The sequence below is a fragment of the Rousettus aegyptiacus genome, unplaced genomic scaffold (assembly GCF_014176215.1).
Source record: "Rousettus aegyptiacus isolate mRouAeg1 unplaced genomic scaffold, mRouAeg1.p scaffold_m13_p_10, whole genome shotgun sequence".
In the NCBI taxonomy this organism is placed as follows: Eukaryota; Metazoa; Chordata; class Mammalia; order Chiroptera; family Pteropodidae; genus Rousettus; species Rousettus aegyptiacus.
In genome coordinates, this window is record NW_023416285.1 from 62,339,220 (window position 1) to 62,362,018 (window position 22,799).

The 22,799-nt window shown below is 40.8% G+C and overlaps 1 protein-coding gene and 1 pseudogene across 1 annotated transcript in view; both read left to right on the top strand.

The window, feature by feature from the left end:
- Positions 1-22,799, top strand: part of IGFBP7 (insulin like growth factor binding protein 7) — a 65,728-nt gene that overhangs the window by 23,795 nt on the left and 19,134 nt on the right. The gene's annotated exons all lie outside the window — the stretch shown is intronic.
- LOC118609026 lies at positions 10,786-10,904 on the top strand (annotated as a pseudogene).

Below are 22,799 nucleotides of genomic sequence, written 5' to 3' on the forward strand. Positions count from 1 at the left end.
AGTGGAGGCAACTTAGGTTTTCTTGCAAACTATTTTGTGAGCAGTGCCCTGTGAGTGGTGTAAAAAAGAATCATTAGACGAATCTGGAAAAAGAAGCCATCACTTCTAACTAGGAAGACTGCATAGAGAATGGTAGAAGTGTTTTCCCCTTAAAATAAATCTTAGAAAAATTTTGAAGTGCTAACGTATTTAAGAATTATAGTGTACAAACATGATTTATTCTCAAAATGTTCAACTGTTTATAACACTGGGTTCATTGCATACCACCATGTCCATATTTTTTTCATTATTTGTACATAAAGTACGTAATTTCTGGCTAAAAGGATTTTTTTAATATTGGAATCTGAGTAATTATGTGAATCCAGGATATACTGCTGTTAAATAAATGATATACAATTCAGCGATTTTATTAAAGTAGATTTAAGCAACCTACTTAAATTTTTAATGTGTAAGTAGAACCCTTGATAATTCAGCCTCTGAGTTAGTTGATAATCATCACAAAAGTGATTATACATAATTAAACAGAAATCTGAGTTGGTTGATAATTGACACAAAAGTGATTATATGTAATTAAACAGAAATCTGAGCGAGATTAACTGTCAATAAAGCACTCTTCATCTTTATTTGGGAGTTAATTAATTTTAAATATTTTAATCACATAAAATGGATGGTAGGGTATATTTATATTTTAATGTATAGAACACTTTAAATGCTAAAAAGAATTTGCATTTTATGTAATGTTTTTTCTACAAAGTAGTGGCCAAAGTTCAGAGGTAAATAGTTTGCCCTGCTTCACATAATATGCAAAACAAATTTAAGATGGATAAGGACTCCAAATAGCAAAAAGAAATTCTCTTAATAAAAAATTCAAGATGGATTAAAGGACTAATTGCAAAAAAAAAAAAAAAAAAAAAGTAAACCTGATAAAGTAGAGCTATTTGATAACCCAGAAGCCATGAAGGAAAAGATTGACGACTTAGCTACATGAAAACTTTAAGCTTATATATTCATTCTTTCTTTCTTTTTTTGAGAACATACTATGTGCCAGGCACTGTTCTCAGTGCTGAGGATACAGCAGTGTACTAAATATCCACCATCACTGCTCTCATAGAGCTTACAAGCCATATGGCGACCAAAAACCATAAACAAATGGCCATAAGCAAATCCAAAATACAGTGATGCCTAGAGAATTACTTGCAAAATATATGCTAAAGAGTAAATATCTGTAATAAACAAGAGTTTATATAAGTTGGTAAACAAATAACCCAACAGGAAAATGAGCAAAAGTTACAAATAGTAAATTAAAAGGAAAGCAACTATAAATAGCCAGTAAACATGTGAAGAATTGCTCAACCTCACAAGTCGTCCCAGAAGTGCCATTAGAACAACAATGACATACAGTGTTTCCCCCTTTGGCTTGGCCTGATTTTTAAAAATTCCTAATTCCCACTGCTGGGAAATGTGTTGGGAACTGAGCACCCACATATGCTGTTGCCAAGTCCAAGAATTCCTAACAGCCTTTTTGAAAGTAATCTAGGAGTATCTATTAAAATTAAATAATCTTCTACCCTTTGACCCAGAAATCAAATTTCTGTGGACCTATCCTACAATAACAAAAGCACTAATACGTAAGTATGTGTGTATATGTATGTGTGTGTATATGAATATGTCACAATTTGTATACAGGAAAAAAATGGAAACATCTTAATGTCTTAAAGGGGCACACCCATGTGATGAAACATTTTGCAGCTATTGAAAAGAATGAATTTGAAGTATGTGTATTGACCTAATAAGACCAATATGGTATCTTGATTGTTCATTGACAGAAGGCAATTTGTGGGGTAAGTGGTATGAAGTTTTTAATTAAATAATGAAAAAAGTATATGGATGTATAAACTATTAATGTAGATCATCTGGGAAAGTTAGAATTTTGAGATTAAAGTGGACAATATGCAAGTATATAAAGTGCCTCTTTATATACTTGCATATTGTTACAATGAGCATATACTTTTTTTTTTAACATATGGAAAAACAATTTATTCCATGATATTTTGAAGGGTGGAACCATAATCAGAGGTAGAAGTTTCAGGAAGGCTGAGTTTTAATTCATCTCAGGAAAACCTTTGTAACAATAACAGCAATTCAACAATGAATTTGGGAACCTTGGGTAAGGCTCTCTGGAAGGAGGCAGGCAGAGAACCACAGCTGTTGGAGAGAAGACCTTAGTATCTAGTTTCAGGACTAGACTAGATAACTCAATAAGATTCCTTCCAGCCCCAACAGTTTTCATAATTGTTTAATCATATTATGTAATGAGACATGTAATCACTTTTTATTAAAGTTTTTAAATTTAGATATAATTGACATATTACATTAGTTTCAGGTGTACAGTATAATGATTTGATATTTGTACATACAGCAAAATGATCACCACGGTAAGCTTAGTTAACATCTTTTACCACACATAAATTTTTTTTCTTGTGATGAAAACTTGTAGATCTACTGTCTTAGCAATTTTCAAATAGGCAACACAGTATTATGAACTATAGTCACCATGCTGTGTATTATCCCCAAGACTTATTTATGACTGTAATTTTGTATTCATTCATCTGTGGATGAACAGTTAGGTTGTTTCTATGTTTTCAACTATTGTAAATAATGCTGCAGTGAACATGGCTGTGCAGATAGCTTTTCAAGTTAATGTTTTCATTTCCATCAGATAAATACTGAAAAGTGGAATTTCTGGATCACATGGTAGTTCTATTTTTAATTTTTTTAAGAACCACCATACTGTTTTCTGTTAACTGTCCCCTGTCCCTATATTATCCCCATCTAAGAGATTTCAAATGTGACAGCTCCAAAGACACCAGTACCAGGAGAGTTCTCTCAGACCAGAATTTGAGACCCACACGGGTCTAGAAAGACATTCCAGAGTATCCTTTGCAAAGTCAGATTTATTCTCAGGAAAGTTTTTCTTGCCCTTTGGCCTGAAGCTTACACCCATTTCTTCCACTCCCGATATTAGAAACAAAGAATCAGAAATGACTCTTGGCTTCAAAAAGACCTCCTAGACTGGGGGTCCCCGACCCCAGGCCATAGATCAGTACCAGTTTGTGGCCCGTTAGGAACCGGCCCGCACAGCAGGACATGAGAGGCAGGCTAGTGAACCAAGCTTCCTCTGTATTTGCAGCCGCTTCCCAGCACTAGCATCACTACCTCAGGTCCACCTCAGCTGCACCTCAGATCATTGGGCATTAGATTCTCATAGAGGCACCAGTCCCTGGTGCCAAAAAGGTTGAGGACCACTGTCCTACATGATTGCTTAAGCCTTCCCTTTTTAAAGATAAAAAAACTGAGAATGTGTAACCTGCCTGTGGTGAGAACCAGTACCCAAACCCACTTATCCTACCTACCACACCAGTGTACTTTCTATTGCCCTAGTCGTTTCTTTCTCTTAAGTACACATCAGCATCACATAGTCGGTTCTACGTACAATGCCTTTTAGTCATTGATACAAGGTATGTTACATGCATACCACTTACATGACATGGGAAGCATAAACTAATATATCAACCTCAGAGGCCCAGAAAGGCAATTTAGGAGTGTTTCAGAGGCAGGATAAAATTCTGAATGGCTTATCATTTTATGCTGAGGACCTAGAACCTCCACTTTTTCTCTCTAGTTTTAGGCTCCATGGTGGGGCTTGGTTTCCAAATCAAGGCCTCATAGGATTAGGAACCAAGAGATTTTTTTCCATACCTATACAAAACTGAAGCCCAGCCACCATCAGGAAGCTCAGGTTCTTTACTCAGCTTCTGTTTGCGTTTGAGCCAAGTGAAAATCCCTAGGTAGTAGTGGTTGCTTGCAGCACCAAATGGTTTCTGCACAAGGTCTAAGCATTCCTCCATGTCTGATGTGAGGGTCACACCACACACCAAGAAGGATGTGACTAATAAAAATATGACTTCAGAGACTCTGCAAGTCCAGACAACTTCTGATAAACATTTAAACAGAAGTCAAGAATGTTTTCCTTTCTGCAGGGAAACTATGTGGTCTGTGGTGTGAGTGGGACGGGATAGAGGAGAATAAATCTAAACATTAGTTTCCTCCTTTCATAATTCTTAAGCATTTTCACAGCAGCCATTTTTAATTCACTGACAGCCTTTCATACTTATAACCCATAGCTGGATACAGGCCACAGAAGAGAGGGATAGGAGCTATGAAGGATGGGCAATTCCAAAGTGATTACCAAGCAGTCTAAAACCGAGCTGGACACTGGGGCCAATTTCCCTGGTTCCCCACCCTGCAGCCAGGAATGCCTCAAAAGGTATCCACGCAAGGCACGCTTGTAAGTACCCAGGTTGGGATTTTCACTTCCTGTGCTGACAAATAGAGGAAACTCTGTAGAGGAAATGGGTGTTGATTTCCAGGGGAGGAAAGGTGAGGTGGACCAGATGGCATCCCTCAGCATCCTCAACCCACTGGAGAAATTCCTGGAACACTGGCCCAGGACAGGGAGGTGAAATTGAAGAGCAGAGAGCCAACATGGATAGACTCTTGTCAGGAGAAAGGAAAGCAGCATACTTTTAAAACACTTCCACTGGTACTGCTGATCTAACTATAATGTCTTTGAGCACATTCTTTTCCATTGGCTGGTTTGTTTCCTAACATTTCCTGGACAGGTGCGTATTATGGAGAAGGAGGGGTGTGAGTAAGACTGGCATTCTCTCTGCTCAATTCTAAATAAAAAGTAAGAAAAATAAATGTCTTGGAAGAAAAGACATCGATGTTAACTTCAGTGAAAATCGTTCATGTATCTGAAATCAAGACTGGAATACCTCAGTTCGTTGTTTCAGGAGCACTCAGGACCAACACAGGTAGAACGCAGCTGTGTCATTCTTCTCCTTTGAATTGTAAGCAGGTGGAGAAATGGCCTCATTTTGAAATCCTAAGTATTCCCATGCTCAATTTTAGACGTTTCTTGCTTTTCTAAGAGAGTACTTTATTTTAAAAAGCAAATCTTCAGAAACACATTCACTTGTTTGTTGGCTCATTCATTCATATATTCCTTCATTCACTTGTGGGGGTGACAAGAGCCATATTGATGGGCCATTATTCAGAACACTGGGAACCACAGGATAAAAGTTCTGGAGTTAAACCTGATGTGGAATCCTGCCCCTGCTAATGATAAGCTCTGTGACTCTGTGCCACTTACCTAACTTTTCATAACCTCTGACTTCTCACCTGTAAAATGGGGCTAATGAGCACAACCACTTTATTGGATTCTTGTGAGAAATACCTTTAATAAGGAAGAGCCTGCACTGTGCCTGACACATAATAAACTCAGTGAATGGCAGTAGTGGCAATATTGGTGGTGACGGTAAAGGCAGTAGTAATTTTTATAATTAACAATGATTAGTGAAACCAATAGCATAAGAGTGATGAGGAAAAGCACTGTTATGTGTCATTGGGGAATAGATTGCCAAACAGGAGGTACTTGGGTAGGTTTCATGTAGAATTTGATTTGCTAGCTTTCCTTTGAGCTCTTATTATTTTTTTAAATCACCCGTTAGGAGAGAAATTGGGGGATTCCTTTCCCCTTGCATTTCATTTTCTATTACATTCCTGAGGACTGCAACTTCAGTACCAAATTCAACCGAAGGCTATATCCCAGCATTTGCATTGACCTTGGAGTGCCAGAGTAATTATTCTGTCAATTATTTGACTTTTTAAAGTGTGCTTACATTGACAAAACTCTGCAGTGGAGGACCATGTTAATGTGTAACACAGAGATAAGCAAGGTGCTGCTCTTTTTTTTTTTTTTTTCATGGCTGTTCAACTGGAAAACCGAAATGGTTTCTATTTGCATCTCATTGAGCTGTGTGGAAAGGTGGGAGAGAAAGGGCTTTTACTAATGAAGTACAGCAAGATGTGGATTTTAGCAACACAGAATGCAGTGAATCACCTGCAGTTTGTTTTTGTTTTAAGAAGAAAAGTAAATTACAAGACAATGTAATAATCTTGCTTGAAAAGAAGTGATGGTATTCAGCAAGAAGACAGCAAAAAGGAATACTGTGAGTTGATTAGCCAAGTCAGTGTGTGCTTCTCTCGTAGATGGAACGAATGATTCTCACTTGCACAGATGGCAAGGTCATTTTTCTCACCATAAATAGAAGGCATCGATCATTGGGGCTGGGGAAGGACATTTGGGACAATAAGAAACAACTGCAGCAGGAGGCATTGAGTTGAGCCAGGAGAATGGGGAACCCTGCTGGCAGAGCCAGCTCTGCCCAGGTGGCAGCTCCCAGGCCTGCAGGTATGGGTGGCAGATCCAGTCCACTGGAGCCCTAACAGCTCTGTTGGTAACTCTCCATTGTTAGAACAACCTCCTAGTCCTCATTATCCAGGTGCATTTCTGAACTGCCTAACTGCTCAGGGCTCTGTAAGCTCTGTATTAACCAGTCCTCATACACCTACTATGCCCTTCGAGCAAACAGAGGAGCAGGGTAGAGCCATTTTTTTAAACTCTAAACCCACAGGTGAATGGGAAATCCATATTTGTATCACTGGCCCATCAAGGGTAAGGGTGTTTTAAGGGAAGAGAGAAATATCGATAATTAGGAATGAAGCTCTGGAATTTCAACTAGAAGAATTGTGTTGAAGACTGAGAAGAGATTGAAAGCAAACACTGGGTCTTTATACCACTGTTTCATCAATGGCAGGAAGTTGTTTACTTGTATGTTAATTGATGTGTCAAGGAAAATTTTAGGTTACCTATAAGGTAATATGGAATAGCGGTTAGGATCCCGGATTCTAGAACCAAATTGCCTAATTTTGAATCCCAGCTCTACCATTTTTGAGCCTTGTGACATTGGCAAATTTTCAACCTTTCTGTGCCTCCGTTTTCACCTCTGTAAATGAGAGAGTCAATGGGAGACAGCCCCAACCTCACAGGATTGTCGAGAGGGTTAAATTAGTCACATGTCCCTTAGGGAGCAGTCAGTGAATGGATTTTGCTGTTATTAATGGGCCATGAGCGAGTTGAGGGTGAAAAAGTAATGTGAAATTGGATCATAGAGTATTGAGAATTATAGCGTATTGGGAATTATGAAGAAGTCATTTGGTTCAACCTCCTTCTTAACTGGGAAAGCAAATCCTATCACACTTTAAAATAATCCTCTTGAAACCACAAATAACAGTGACCATTTATTGAGTGCTCATTGTGTGCCAGCCATCGTGGGAAGTCCTGTGCATGTGTCATAACAATTCCACTAGGCCCAGGTACTGTTATTACCCCATTTTAAAGAAGAGAAAACTGGGGCTCAAAATGTCAAGTAACTTACCCATGGTTACCTACGTTAGAACATGTTAATATGGCAATTCCTTTCCCTTTGTGTTCCATTTTCTATTACATTTCTGAAGACTAAAGCTTTGGTACAAAATTCAACTGAAGGCTCCTACATCCCAGCCTTTGCATTGAACTTGGAGTGCCAGGATAATTGTACTGTCAATTATTTAGCTTTTAAAAAATGTGCTTACCTTAACCTCTGCAAATGGAGGATTGATTAATTGAAGCAAATATTTACTATCCATGCTTTGTTCCATATAAATCCAGTGCATCATATTTTGAAAAATGCTTTTATTCTATTACATTTGAATAAATCATTTCCCAATGCTAGTGAGGTTAGCTATTTAAAAGATATGATAATATTAAATGATAAAACAATTTCCTTTAGAATCAACTGATTGGATTTGACTAAATAAAATGAAAGCTTCTTCCCTGACAACTCTCAGCCATTGCTCATACACACACAACTGCATTTAAAGGAAGTCTGCTTATTGTTGGATATCTTTATCTGCCGATAAACACTTTGTTACCTTCACCTTAAATATGTAACACATCTTTGATCTTAGTGCTTGCTTCTGAAGTAACTAAAATCAAAACTCCTTATTCTCTGACATGGCATCCCTTCAAATGTTAGAAGATATTTAACAGGTACTTCCCTACCTCAGGGTTCTCTTTAAGTTAAATACCCACATGCTTTCTATGTTGGTTTTCAGACCCCACACCACCCTTTGATGGGTCAGCTCCACTCTTAACCTCTTAAACAGGACCCAGGGCTGCAGGGCTACTCGGATCAGTACAGGACACACGAATTCAGACCAAGAGGGCCGGCCTCTAGCCTCATAGACTCACTGATGTCATGGTGGGTTCCATGGTTAAATAGTGAAAGCAGGGTGAAGAGTCAGAGCCAAGGGAAGAAGTTCCGAAAGCTGTTTCTGCATGGTCTATGGTAGAGGCTTTATCGGTATTTCAATTGAGAATTTTTCATTATATTGGTTCTAACAGAGATCCTTGGTATTCAAGACTTTTTATAGACTATTCCTATACAGGTTCAAAAATGAAGAGATGTTTCTTTTCATAATAGGGGAGAGTCATAGCTATGTTTATCATGGATCCATGTTATAAATAGATAAGGATGCATGGAAAGGGAGATATTTAAAATCAGATATTGAAAGATTCGGGTGGCTCCTTTATGAGCTGAGCTAACTACTACTCTGCTTTGTGTCCATCCTTCTCAGGTATGAAATTATTGGACTTGTTCACTTGTCATATTCTCTGTAGCTTTGCAACTGCTGTGTTGAACTCTTCTTTCCCTTAAAGGCATTTAGTGTGCTTTTTTAAATAATGTTTTTGCTTCACTGAAGCTTAGTGTACTTTTTATGGTTTTATAGTTACCTTGCAGAAATCTCATTAGAAAAGCACTTTAATATATTACTTGGCAACGAGACATCTGACAGTGTTCTAGTTCATTAGTTAGGGGCCCTTCCCAAACCTGGAGGAAGGGACATTCCTCTGTGGATTGGGAAGCTTTGATCGCTCCTGCAGGGGCCAGGATTTATTTTAATGCATTTTGGGAGGAGGGTAAAGGTCACTCTAAATCTGGCAAAATAAAAATAACACTGATTAAGAAAACAATGAAACATTCTTGAAAAAGAAATGTATGAAAGTTAATATTATTCTCTGGTATCTCCTGTGTCCTTTGAAGACAGAGCTCATTTTATAAAATGGGTTTTCTTTCATGGGCAAGAAGCTAGTTAAACAGTCTCACACCAGATCACAGATTACGTTACAATGATCCTAATGAGTATAGACTTTTCAAAGCTATATTCACTTTACCATGAATAAATGGATTCAAGTCTTATTCGAGGGTTTTTAATTTTCAACTTTGAATTTGCAAACTATCAAATTCCTTCAAAGCTATGGTGTGCAGAGAAGGCTCTGAGTAATAGGATTGCTTATTTTTCAAGAAAGATGCCCTTTAGCAAAGCACTAGGCTTTGAAATGTGATCAGTCAAGGGTCCAGCAGGCACAAATGTCCCCACATGACACTGTTTCTTGTTGAGTGCCAACCAGATTTAATATCTCTCATACACACACACACACACACACACACACACACACAAACTGCTGCCCCGAGGGCTTCTAGTGCATTCAAAGTAAACAGTGCTGTATTGTTTTAACACAGATTACAGCAAATAAGGTACAGTTGCTAAGTTTCTAATACATGACAGTACTTGGGTGCTGGTGACTGGTGACTTTTTTTAATTTAAGAGCTGTATCTTTTTTAATTGAAAGACTTTTTAAAAAGCAAGCTGTCTGTAAAGGTATTTTAAAAAGCTCATTTATTATAATGGTTATAAATAGGATAGAATCCAAATGGTGCTATGAAAGAGGGGCCTTCCTCCAACTTCAAGAGAAAGGAGAAGGAATGGAGAGCTTTGGCAAGAGTGACTGAAGCCCCTGAGGTGAGCCTGGAGAGAGACATGAGAGAAGCCTGAGCACTTTAAGACTTGCCTGAATGAGAAGCAGAACCCAGATGCCAGTTCTGGCTCGTTTTAACTTTTTCATACCTTCAGAGGCAGTAGGAGAGGGGAAGGAAGGGAGGGGCAGAAACAATAAAATGGTTTTGTTCTGGGTTAGAGATGCATTTTCCAAAGAGGAAATCAGGACAGGCAGTTTGGGGACCTGTGCGCTCATACCAGGACAGCGGCTGTGTGAGCTGCTGGCCTCAGGCAGGTTACTAAGTTCTTCCCCCTACCCCCTTTCCTCGCCTCTGGCTAACAGAGGTCACTACGGCTCCCAGTCAGCTCCACAGAACTATGCTCAGGGTTGAGTAAGATAACACACTTTAGAAAGTTCTCCACAAATGGTCAGTGACTGTGGGGAAGTTGGAGGCAGTGGTGATGACTGTGGTGTTGTGTCTGGGCTGACTGATAGCCTGGCCACTTACTGTGTTGGACCCTCATAAAGGCCCATTCAGGGCTGACCCTCATGATCCAGAGACCCTAGTGATCTTGGGCAATTCTGGGACATTCTTTATAACGACTTCCCTTCCCCCAGCCAGGGTTCTCAACCCTCAGAAAAAAAGGATAGAAAAGCTGTTCAAGACAGGCCCTCCTATGCAGACCCAGAGTTTTGAAAGCGAGTACGGACCTGCTTTCCTGAGTATCCTCATCTCCTCCACAGCAAGGATGGCACAATCCAGCGCGGCTCCCTTAGACCCGTGACAACACTGACAGACGCCAGCCCCCTCTGCTGGGCTCAGCCCTGGGACTGCGGGCCAAGGGCCTTCTGTGTGCTATTAGAAGACCACCGCCCACTCAGTAACTATCCAGGGAAAAACAAAGGGAGGCCATTTTACCTTGCATATGTTGGAACTCATCAGTGTTGGAGACCTGGGATTGCTTACTCTAAGCCCGGGTGATCAAGAAATTGGTATAGTCTATGGCCATCCCACCCTGAACAAGCCTAGTCCTGGCTGATCTCAGAAGCTAAGCAGGGTCGGGCCTGGTTAGTACTTGGATGGGAGACCACTTAGGAAGGCCAGGTGCTGTAGGTGTAAAAAATAAAATAAAATAAGGGATTGTAAGACGACAAGGTCTTTGCAATCTGTGATGTCAAGCAAGAGTTGCCTCACTTAAAAAGAGAAAAAGAAAAGAAACTGGTGCAGCGCCAGGCTAAAAGTAAGCCTTTTTTTGTCAGTGCAGATGGAGAAAGGAAATAGACCTGCTAGAAGTGCAAGCCCCAGATAGGCCTCCTACTGACTGACCTTCTCTCCTTACGCATGCGAAACTCCCCTGATTTAATGAGATGTGTGCTCAGTGACAGCAAGGAATGTAGTGCTTGACTGTAAGAGGCTTTCCACAGGCTGGAGCAAGAGGAGCATTCTCTGCAAATTCCAAGCTAGTGTTTCATACCCTAGATATGTTCAAAACAGTGCCTTCAGTAGGACCTAGAGCTGTGTATTGGTGGGCATCACTTTTGGCCAAAGGATACTCATGCTGTACCATGTACCACTTCATATACTTCCTCTAGCAGGTTTTGCTACTGCCATGTGCACATGGACCCGAACGGCTTTGTTAACCTGGTGGGCCAGCTGTGTTCAGAGCATAAGAATTAGGGTGTAGTAGTATAAAATGAACACATGCGATCTACTTACAGATAAATTGGACTTTTTAATTAGCCCTTTTATTTCAATAAATTATTTAGTAGACTCAGATATATGTGTTATACCATTCAACATTAATCCATAAGATTGGTTACATTTCTTTTTCTGGATGAATTAATTAATTAGAAATAGGCACTGAGGCTCCCACTACACCCTGTTCATTGCCTGTTACCTCTCCCCCCAGTAATGAGCTGGCTTGAGTTGTCTAGACATCAGAAGAGAAAACAAAGGTGGTTCTTATTTAAGCGTTTGGCTTTACATTTTGCATATTTTGATTTGATAGTGATTATGGTTTCAGAGAGGTTCAGGCCTGCAGTAAGAGACTGAGAACCTTCCATCGTTATAAATTTGATATGGGGCATCCACCTCATTGAATTAGAGCATAATGCAGAGAAGTGACTTCTTCCTCCCACAGATTAGTCTTTTTAAATGGTTTGCACTTTTTTCTGTCTCCAGAGGAATTTGTTAAATGTGGTTTTCAGTGGGAAATGTGCTTTTTTCAGTTTGTTAGTTATAAGGGAAATGAATAGATAATCAGAGTCAATGTTAAGATAATAAGACCCTAAGACTTTGGAGTTGGGGGTTGGGGAGGAAAGCAGGAGAGAGGAAACAAAGATAGAAAAAGCTCTGTCAAACACGAAATGGGTATTTCTTTGTTTTTCATTTTAATTTAAACCAGCTTCTTCTTTATAAAATTAATTTCTTAATAAGACAACATAATACAGTGAATCTGACCAATTTTGAGGGAAAAAAATGTCTCATTCTAGGAGGACTTCTAGAAAAAAGACTCACATCAAGACTCCCATAGGAAATCTACAGGGAAAGGCTCCTGCCAGAGGAACTTCCGTTTGTGTTTTGTTGTAAGAGATCATAAACTACCGAGAGATAGGAATCTCAATAATTGGAAGATGTGTGGTTCCTGTCCAACTTCTCCCTGCTTATTTGCTGACTTTATTCTTCTCTTCTGTTCCTTCCAACCCCATGGATGGCCCAAGACACTCTGATGGGCATTTAAGCATCCACACCAATCTGAGTTTCCTTATTGGGCAAATAAATATCTCTTGATGGTAATATTCTGTCTTGAAACAATACAAGGGGAGAGTATAACGGTCTCCTTCATCCTGACTCTTGGCAGCACAGATCAAGTTGATTGACACTTGGAAAGCCTGAGAGCAGTAGGCCTGGTGGGAGCCAGCCCAGAGTTTAGTCACCCACCTTGGACCTCCCTAATGTCTGGGCAGGAGGCTCAGAATGTTTCTCTGGTTTTGGCTTCCTCAGAACTTCGGCTTTCCTCCCATGTCATTCAGGAAGGGGCCTACACCCTACAGTGGTAATTGAAAAACTTCACAGAATTAACTTGTAAAAAAAAAAAAGAAAAGAAAGATAAAAAGGTAGGCTGAGGAATGACTGAAGAGGAAGGCTACTCCAATTGTCAATCAACTTCGAGAGCATTAGTGTATATTCTACATTTAATCATAATTTGCCCCGTTCTCCTTGTCCTTGTAGTGTCCAGTTTCCTTTTATTTCCCTCCATGCTCTCACTAATCCCATTCCTGGTTTACTTTGTAGCAATGATAATTAGGTATGTGCAACATGAAAATACAACCCTTCACGTGCCATTTCATCTCTTTTGATAATTCTTTCCTTCTTTCTGCAGAAAATGATATAACTGAAACTTGCCATCTATATGTCCCAATCATATTAATGAATAGAAAGTATTTCAGCCTTTTTTATTTTTTTTTCTGCCATTACTGATGTAATTCGCAGCCTCTCTTATCTGTGCATTACCTCATTGCTTATTTGAGCCTTCACTAGTTTGTGTTTTGCCCTTTGCCCTATTCCTCGGGTATTGTGTCTACAAGATCTTTGCTGTAAGGACAATTAGAAAGTAAACTGGTGATGTCAGTCCTTTGATCAGAGTTTATCTTTTCAAATGTCCAGGTATTTTTTTTAAGCCCACTTCTTTTGAAATCTCAGCATATCTCTAGATCAGTGATTCTAGAACTTCTTGCAATTCCAACATTGTGTCTTTGTTTCGCTGTATGACAGCCTACCTCCTTTCCTACCCCGTCAATCCCCTAAGGGAAGAAAGCAACATTTTTCTTTCATTGTAATAACATTTTTTTTTCTTCTAGTTTTGTGGCATTTTTGAGGTAGTATGACTCTCATTTCTGGAGTATTGCAAAAAAAAATCACTGCTGTGAATCTTCAAAGGTTTTAATCTCACTCATTTATTTTTTTTGTTGAGTTAAAAAACATATAACATGAAATCTTAAATATATAGTACATTATTGTTAACAATATGAATATTGTTATATAACAGATTCCCAGAACTTTTTCATATTTCAGGAATGAAACTATATTCATGGAACAGCAACTCTCCATTTCTTCCTGCCCTTAGTCCCTAGCAGCCACCACTCTACTTCCTGCTTCTGTGAGTTTGGCTGCTTTGGATACTTTATGTAAGTGGAATCATGTACTATTTGTCCTTCTGTGGCTGGCTTATTTCGCTTAGCATAATGTTGTCGAGGTTCATCTAGGTAATATGTGGCAGGTGAATCTCACTCACTTAAAATGCAGATACGGTACTTCCCCCCCACCCCCCAAAAAAGCCCCTTGTATCTTCTATGGCTGTTTAAGGTAATAGGTAGCTCATAGTTAAGGCTTATGTTTTGGGGATCTTGGAAGATATAAGTTCCAATCCTTTTTTTGTAATCACGAAGTAACATAAAATATGCTAGATTGGTAGAAACAAAGAACATGTTAAGACTAGTCCTTGAAAACACATATTATCATTATTGTAGTCATCTTTTTGGGGTTGAGCTACAATGGCCCCAAATCAATAATGTCCATCCATGAGGACTCTGTATAAAAGTTGAGTTTTTTACTTTATCCCTTGGGAAGAGAATATTATTTGGGGTCAGGGGGGAAGCAATGAGGAAGAAAAAAAAAAAAAAAAAAAACCTCATTCTCCTAAAAGAGATTGCAATTAATTAAGGGACAACTCAGTTGATGGTGGAGGAAGTTCGAAGATGTTGTTTTAGTTATTTATTGCTACATAATAAATTAGTCTAAAACTTAGAAGCCTAAAACAACAGTGAACATTTATTATCTCAGACAGTTTTTGTGGGTCAGGAATTTGGAACTGGCTTATCACAGTAGTTCCAGCCTGGGATCTCTCAAAAGGCTGCAATCAGAATGTCAGTGGAGACCACAGTCACCCACAAGTTTGGCTGGGATTGGAGGATCTGTCTGCATACTGGCTCACTCACATGACTGCTGCCATGAGGGCTTAGTTCCTCATCACACAGGAGCTCTCTGTTGCGCTGCTGGAGCATCCTAGCAACATGGCAGCTGGCTTCTCCCAGAGCTACTGATCCAAAGAGAAAAGCAAGAATGCAGCTGCAATGCCTTTAATGACCTATTCTCAGAAGTCACACATACATTGTCACTTCTACTACATTCTATGCATTAGAAGTGGGTCACTAAGTCTGGCTCACACTCAAGGGGAGCAGTATTAAGTTCCACCTAAAAAGGGAGGATTCGATAAGGGGAGGGGAGACCCATGCCACAGAAGGGATGAACAGGACCTGGACCAGATACTCTAATGACACTGGGAGACAGAGAGAGAGAGATTGTGGACACAAGCTCACATATATGGTTGGCGTGGGGCTGAGGTAAGAGACGGGGAGAACCAGAGGAACAGCTGGCCATGCAAACCGGAGAAGTGATATAGGTAAGGGCAATGCTGGCCAGGGAACAAAGGTGGATGCTCCAGGCCAGCCCAGGAGCTTGGCACTCCTGGAGAGAGGAAGTATTTTTTAACCATCAGCCTTTCATTAGCTGTTGCTGAAATTGAAGTGCCATCAGGCCCACCTCTCCACTAGAGATACTCCTTCAGCTCAGCAAGGAGCTGGCCCAGTACCCAGACTCCACATTTCTGTGGAGTGGGAGGAGGGCTAACATCTTAGTGTTGTTTGCCTCCGGAGTTGCCCCTTTGAAAGGGTTCATCAGTTGGCATTTTCAGAACTCTATGCCTTAAGAACAAACCCTTTTGTCTTTCTACTGTGGAGTTCGATTCTGGGGATGACCTCTGTGTTTTCTCCGAAGCTGAAATTGTGTTTACTTTCTAAATTGCCCTCCTAACCTCCATAGACTGAGTTTATTTGTCATGATGGATGAATCAGAATCTCAAACTCATCTCTGGCTCCAGCTCTCTTGGCAGAGAACACGGGAAGATATTTTTTGCTTATGTGTGTGTTCTGGGAGGATTTTTTCTTTGTTTTTCTGTCTCAGCCATAGCCCGTGGGCGAGCCTGCACCTGGGACCTTGACAAGCCTCCATGCGTGGGCTGAGGTCACTTGGGGAGTTCTACCCAGTACCGTGTGTGATGGTCCTGCATTCCAGAGCAGGCTACAGTTTTCCAAATCCAAGGCTCAAGGGAACTAGGGAAATTACTTTCCTGGAGCCAGCCTTATCTTATTTGTCCATGTTCCATTCATGCAAATTGGAAAGACTCCCACAGCTAAGCTGTGCACTGCCCCTCTGCCTACGAAATGTAGCTGTGGATGCTTAAAGGCTTTGCTCAGCGCCTTTTTAATCTCTGTTTCACACTGTTTAAATGGTGGCCTGCTGATTGAGAACAGATCTTTTTTATTTTTTTCTGTGTTATTTATAAAGCACAAGGCTATGAATTAATATAATTCTAGTTCCTTTTCTGCCGGCATCGAGGAATGAGCTTAGGCAAATGTTTAACCCCCACAAGCCTCATCTATAAAATGAGGATTTGGATAAGATGGATCTTAGAGTTCTAAAAAAGTTCATTGGCTATACGATAATTTAGAAACATGAAAGTATTAACAGGGAAGGATTTATTTGCTATAAGAGGAGAATCTCAGTACTGCCTCCTATGACTCATTCCACTAGAAAGGGCATGGCTCTTAGTGCAGGGGTCCCCAACCCCCAGGGCGCAGACGGGTACCCATCAGTGGCCTATTAGGAACCAGGCCGCACAGCAGGAGCTGAGCAGCTGGCGAACCAGCAAAGCTTCATCTGTGTTTGCAGCTGCTCCCCAGAGCTAGCATCACCGCCTCAGCTCCACCTCAGATCATTTCATTAAGCATTAGATTCTCATAGGAGCACTTGTCCCTGGTGCCAAAAAGATTGGGGACCGCTGCCTTAGTGGGAGCTTTTCCTCTACGTGTGGAATCTGCAATTCTTCTTTCATGTTTGTAAACAGATTTTAAGTGGACCCTTTTTCACTTAAAACGTCATATAAATGTTTTGGACATCTTTGGATAACTGGAGCTTATAGTTAGCTGGTTTTCTTTTAAAAATATTTTCCAGTATAATAATATTGCTAGGCAACACAGACTTGTGCTTTTTGTACTTTTAGGTAGTTGCCTCAGACTTCACTGTGGTTTCTCCCACAAAAAGTCTGACCAATGACCCTCAATTTTTAAATCTTATGAATTGACTAATATTGTGCTATAGAGTCAGTCTTTATCTTTAGGTCTCCCGGTCTTTAAGTTGCGTAATGAGATAGCTATTTCTTTGTGGATCTTTAACATATGATCTATGTTAGCACAAGTATAAAAATACAGAATTAGCACCTTTGGTTATTTTACTAGTCTAGTTGAGTAGCTGAGTCAGGAACATAAGAAGGGCATAACTGAACATTGACCTGTTTGTACCTATGAACAGCTAAGGACCAGTTTTTAAATATGCCACAGTTAATCAAAATCTCTGCACTTTAACTTTTCCTAAATGCTAAAACATGCCCTTGGACAAACCCTGAAATAAAAGTATTGTGGGTCCACTATACATGGGTTTTTTTCATTTGGCCTATGCATTTCAAACCCATGTTGTTCAAGGATCAACCCCACCATTGGCAGACCATATGTGGAGGGCTGACTGTAGTGACACCTGGATTTTTGTGCAGAGGTCGGCCCTACATTGTTCAAGGATTAACTGTAGTTATAGCTAGCAAGGCCCCCAAAGAATTTTTGATAATCATCAGCAAAGAAAGCCAGTTTCTTGGAATGGCTCCTAAACCCTTACTGGTTAAACCTTCATACACGCACACTGAAACCTGGTTTATATTTTGGAAGTGGCATTAGTTCTGTCAGCCGCTTGACAGCTTGTTGGTCGTCCGTTCAATGCTAGGCACTGGGACACAGAAAAGAAGTAGAAATAATAAACTGGTGGGACCTTACTAGCGTTGAACCCTCAATATAGTGGGATATGTGGACACAGTTACAATGCACTGTGAAGATGCAGTGATAAGGGTAAATACAGGAGGCTGTAGAAGAAGGAAGAAGGAGGCCCCTGTTCTAATTGTGGTGGGGGGCGGGGAGGGTGGTGAAGAGTAAAGGGTGATGAGGAAGGAAGGTTTGCCAAGGGAGGTTTGTAAAACAAACAAACAAAATAACTAAACCATGACATAAAGGATATCTGTGAGTTAACCAGGCAAAAGTGGGGAAGAATGGGAAATGGAGAGAATGTTGCAGAAAAAGGAGTGGCATGTACAAAGGCTAGGGGCTAGGGAGAGCAGGGTACATTTGAGAAACAAGCTTATGGTGGCTGGAGCTCACAGTTTAGGATGGATGTGGCAAGAAATGAGGCTGGGAAGATATTCGGGGCCAGATCTTATTTATTCTGGACCTTATAGTTTAGTAAATATATTCATTTAGGACCCTTATTTCCTTTCTGGCCATTATACATTTTTTTCTCAAGATGAAGACATGAATCTAAAACGTATCTAATCTTAGGAAACATTTTTACAAATTTAAAGATTGCTCGGCTCTGCTCAGGAATGTTTACTCAGTGTTAACATTGACTTTTAAAGTTCTCATAGGATTCCTGCCTATATAAGGTACTTTCTAAAAAATATGGCATCATCTTTGTGATCTGCAAGAAAAAAACAAAGCATATTTTCAAATACTGATTTTCACACTAAGCATTAATTGAAACCATTAAAATCCAATAAAAAGTATTGGAGTTCCCAGATTGTTTTATTCTAAGTTAAGAGTAAGACTCTAACCATATGGTCACAGTAGGGCTAACATCTGCCAGACATTCAGTATAAGGGCGATAATCCTCACCTACCCGGAGTTGCAAGTCCAGTTAGTACCCAGAACCAGTAAGATAACACCTCTGAAGCCTTTCAGGCCAAAGGCCGAATGGTGAGCCATAACCTCTCCTCATGTTTCTAGCAGTTGTGTGATGTGTTCTCCAAAACACATTCCTGTTTTTATTCTCGTTTTTCCTTTCATCATGATAACTCATAGACATAACTAATCTCTTTGGCTTCACATTGACAACCTCTGCAATCCAGTCTGGCCCCCAGTTCTCTAGATTTCTTTTCCTTCTCCCCAGACACCTCAGCCCCAACAGAACAAGACAAGACGGAGCACCTCAGCTGCACAGGGTTATGTAGAGGAGTACCACAGTAGCCTAAGGAAAGCTCTGAGTTTGGACTCAGGAAACTAGACTCATGTCTTGGCCACACAACTCCCAGTCTGGGTGACTTTGTCCAAGACACCTAGCCTTATTGAATCTCAGTTTCTTTATCTGTAAAATGACTAGCTTGGCTCACAAGATTGTTGGGAAAATTGAAATGGAATAATGGATGTAATAGCTCTTTGTGGATGTAGAGCCCAATACCAACATAAAGTTGAAAACATCTCCTTCATGTTTTCACTAGCTTACAGCCAAGCAATGCCGAAGTTCGATTTAGTTAGTATCATTGTGGATCTTTCTCAACTTTCGTATCATTTTCAATAGGAATTTACCCTTCAAGCAGTGTTCCCCAACCCTTAGGCCGCGGACCGGTACTGGTTTGTGACTGGTTAGGAACTGCGCCGCACAGCAGGAGGTGAGCAGCAGGCCAGTGAGGAACCTTCATCTGTTATTTGCAGCCACTCCCCAGCACTAGCATCACCACCTCAGCTCTGCTTCATATCATCAAGCGTTAGATTCTCACAGGAGCACCGGTCCCTGGTGCCAAAACGGTTGGGGACCACTGCCTTACAGCATAAATTCAGCTGGGCAATAGTGGAAGTCAGTGCTCTAATTAAGGGCTGGATAGTAAAGTTAATGATGACTGGATGACATTTTTCTTTTGATATCACCTAAGTATTAAGAATTAAATTTCTGACTAGCCCAGTTTTATATCTGATGATCAGTATGTTCCGGACTGTTCTTTAATTTCATCTTCTGAGCATGTCACTGGGAAAGCTATCTAGTGTTGACATTGTGGAATATTTGCGGAATTGTTATTCCTTGTTATTATTGCATAGGTAAAAATGCTGCTTTCTCATTAAAAAAAAAAAAATTTAAAAAAACTCAAAACTGCCTTCGAATGGGATTTGTCTCCCTCAGCTCCAAAGATCACAACCCTTAGTTTTCATAAAGGCCAAGTGCCCATGGATATGTGGACAGAAATGTGGAGACAGGTTGCATTGTTAGCCAGTGTCATATTTGTCCCAATGACCTTGTTCTTATTTTTCCTATTTGAATCCACTTTGAGTTTTCTTCTCTTCAGCTATCAGTTTAACTGATTTATAGGCCCAGAGACCATAGTCCTTCCCCATGGACAGGCAAGCCTGGATTTTTTTCCACCTATTCACCCTCGTTCACAAGCTTCATCTTTGAAGCCCCCAGATTCCTTAAGAGGCCACACATTTATTAAAGAGAATCCTTGAAAATGTACCCTAAAGAACTAAGGAGGCATAAACTGCAGCTTCCATGTCAATTGCAAGATCAAGAACATTTTCTTCCCCAAGTCTGTAAGGAACAAGTTTCGTACTTCTATGTGTGGCTGCTCTGAAGAGGTGCTGGATCTGAAATCCCAGCTGCTCCACAAGGAAATGGTTTTCTTTATTTAAATAAAAGAACAAAATTTCCAGGACTGGAGCTGATGGCTTCTCTAGAAGGAAGACCTACGGAGGGAAAAGATGGTTCTACGAGGGGCCCAGCTTTCTCCCTGACGCTCACCTTACCCTTGGATACTGAACCTCAATTTGCATGTTGTTGCTCTCAGTTCTTGTAAAGATGTAACTAACATATTCATCTTCAAAACTCAATGTACTATTGAAACCATGGAAACCCCTTTCCTCGTTTCTTCTTGCATTGTATAAAGAATTAACAACTCAAGGAAAACAAAAACAAAACTCTTTCCCCCGTCAAAAAAGCACCTCTAATTATAGAAAAATAACCGCTGCCTAAAAATAATCAAAGTGCCAAAGTAAAGATTTCTGATCCAGTAAATTCTAGTAGGAGCAGCAAACAGTATGTCCCCAGGGCCCCTTCTGGGATAACCACTCTGTGCATTGGCATAGCTTTCCTTTACCTGCTTCCCGTTTCTCATACTTCACACCCAACAGGATGGGGTCCAGGTTGTCCCCCACCCGGTAAGAATAAGCATGATTGCCTCACTAATAAAAAATGTAAAATCCTTATTCAGAGCCCCCTGGTTGCCACCAGAGGGTCCTCCTACCCCGTGATCACAGAGACACATCCACCCATTCCCCAGATTTTCAGAGCCATGTTGTTTGTCACTTCTGAGCCTCGTTGTGCATTCTAGTTCTTCCAAGCCCAGATGGGCCACTGCACACACATCTAGCACCTTCTCTGATAAGAATTTTCTCTCAGCACTCAGAAAGAATGTCTTGTAATTGAGCTGGAACACAACGTGTGTTCACAGTGGTTCACAAAGCAAGTTCACAGTGGCACATATAGTAAGTACCCAAGACACACGTACAAGAAGAATTCGCCCCACAGAGTAAGAGGGGCTTTCTGTTCCTGTGTGAGCTTGAGAGATAGCACTAGAAAACAGAACAAAGGAGAAGAAATGTCAGAGCCTACTAGGAAGCTGGGAGGAAATCTGAGAACACTCAGCAAGCAGAGATAAACAAAGGATGAGCCTTGGAGTAAACAGTTGAGAGCTTTCAGTCTGTGGACATCACAAAGGAGTACAGAAAATAACCAGAGGGTACAAGGGAAAGAAGGAAAAACACTGAGAAAGAAGGGGGGGGGGGGCTGTTATGCTGGCTGATTAATGTCTGGGATTGTCAGCCAAGAAGGCAGCTGTAACCATGAGAGTTCTAAGTGAAAATGAGGCTGGGGCCTGAAGGGCAAAAACATCACCAAGTACAAATGCCAGACGTTGCTCTTAGCCTGAAGGGGGCCATTTCCTCACAGATCCCTCATATTTCATCCTGTCCCTGGCCTCTTAAAGCCAAGTCACATGTGTCTTAGGCGATCTTACATGACATAAGCAACCTGAAAGGGTCTCGATTTAGTGGGATATTAACTAAGACCCACAAACTCCAGATACAGAAACCCCATCTCTACTCACCACCATTAGCAGTAGGAATTAGAGGGCAAGGGTGGGGCTGAGGATGTGAACCAAATGCTTTATTTTAGGAAAATAGAAAATGACACAGAAGAACTATTAAGACTGAGAACAGGCAACTCAAAGCTCTGACACAGTAGAAGTCAGACACTGCCTATGATCTCCTCATGACTTACAACAATAATAACAATAAAGTGTTCTTATTATCAGCTTTCTATTCTCTTTACCCTTTGCTCAGCCCCCGGGACTTTTCTCTCTCCTCCTTGAATAGTTGCACCTCCCAGGCATCCTTGGCCTTTCTCTGAAAAGACTTGGGAGCATTATGTCTTCAAATCTGTCTTCCTTTCTTACTTTCCACCTTCCTGTCTTTCTCATTACTCACTCTCTTCTGAAGCTGTGTTTAAACTGAGTGGTTCCTTCGAGGGAGTTTTATAAAAATGCCAGTGCCAGGCCCCATGCCCAGACCAAGGCGAAACTCTAGGGGTGCAGGCCAGGCGTGGGTGCTGGCTAAACGCTCCTGGAGGAGCCCCGTGTGCAGCCAGGATTGACAACCACTGCGAGACAGAATCTTTCAAGGTGAGTTCCCGGGTGGCTGGAGCTTGCCCCATTGGCTCCAAGTCTGATGCCTGCGATTCTTGCAGATGCTCTTCTGCGAGGTCTTTTCCAACATGAATAACCTTCTGGGGACTGAACAGATCTGCTACTCTTTTTGATAATTTCTAGTCTAAAATGACCCTGTGCTGCACTGTCCTTTCCCACAGGCTGTTTCTAGAGCTCTCAGCCTGGCCTGAGGATTTGCTGGGACTCCTACAATGTCCATCTCTTCCTTGGACAGAGAGTAGAGCTGAGGGCTTCTCTAGTTCTCAGGGAGCTGAAGAACTTTAGTCTTCTACCAAAGGTGGGAAGCTCCCTGGGTGGGAAGCTCCCTG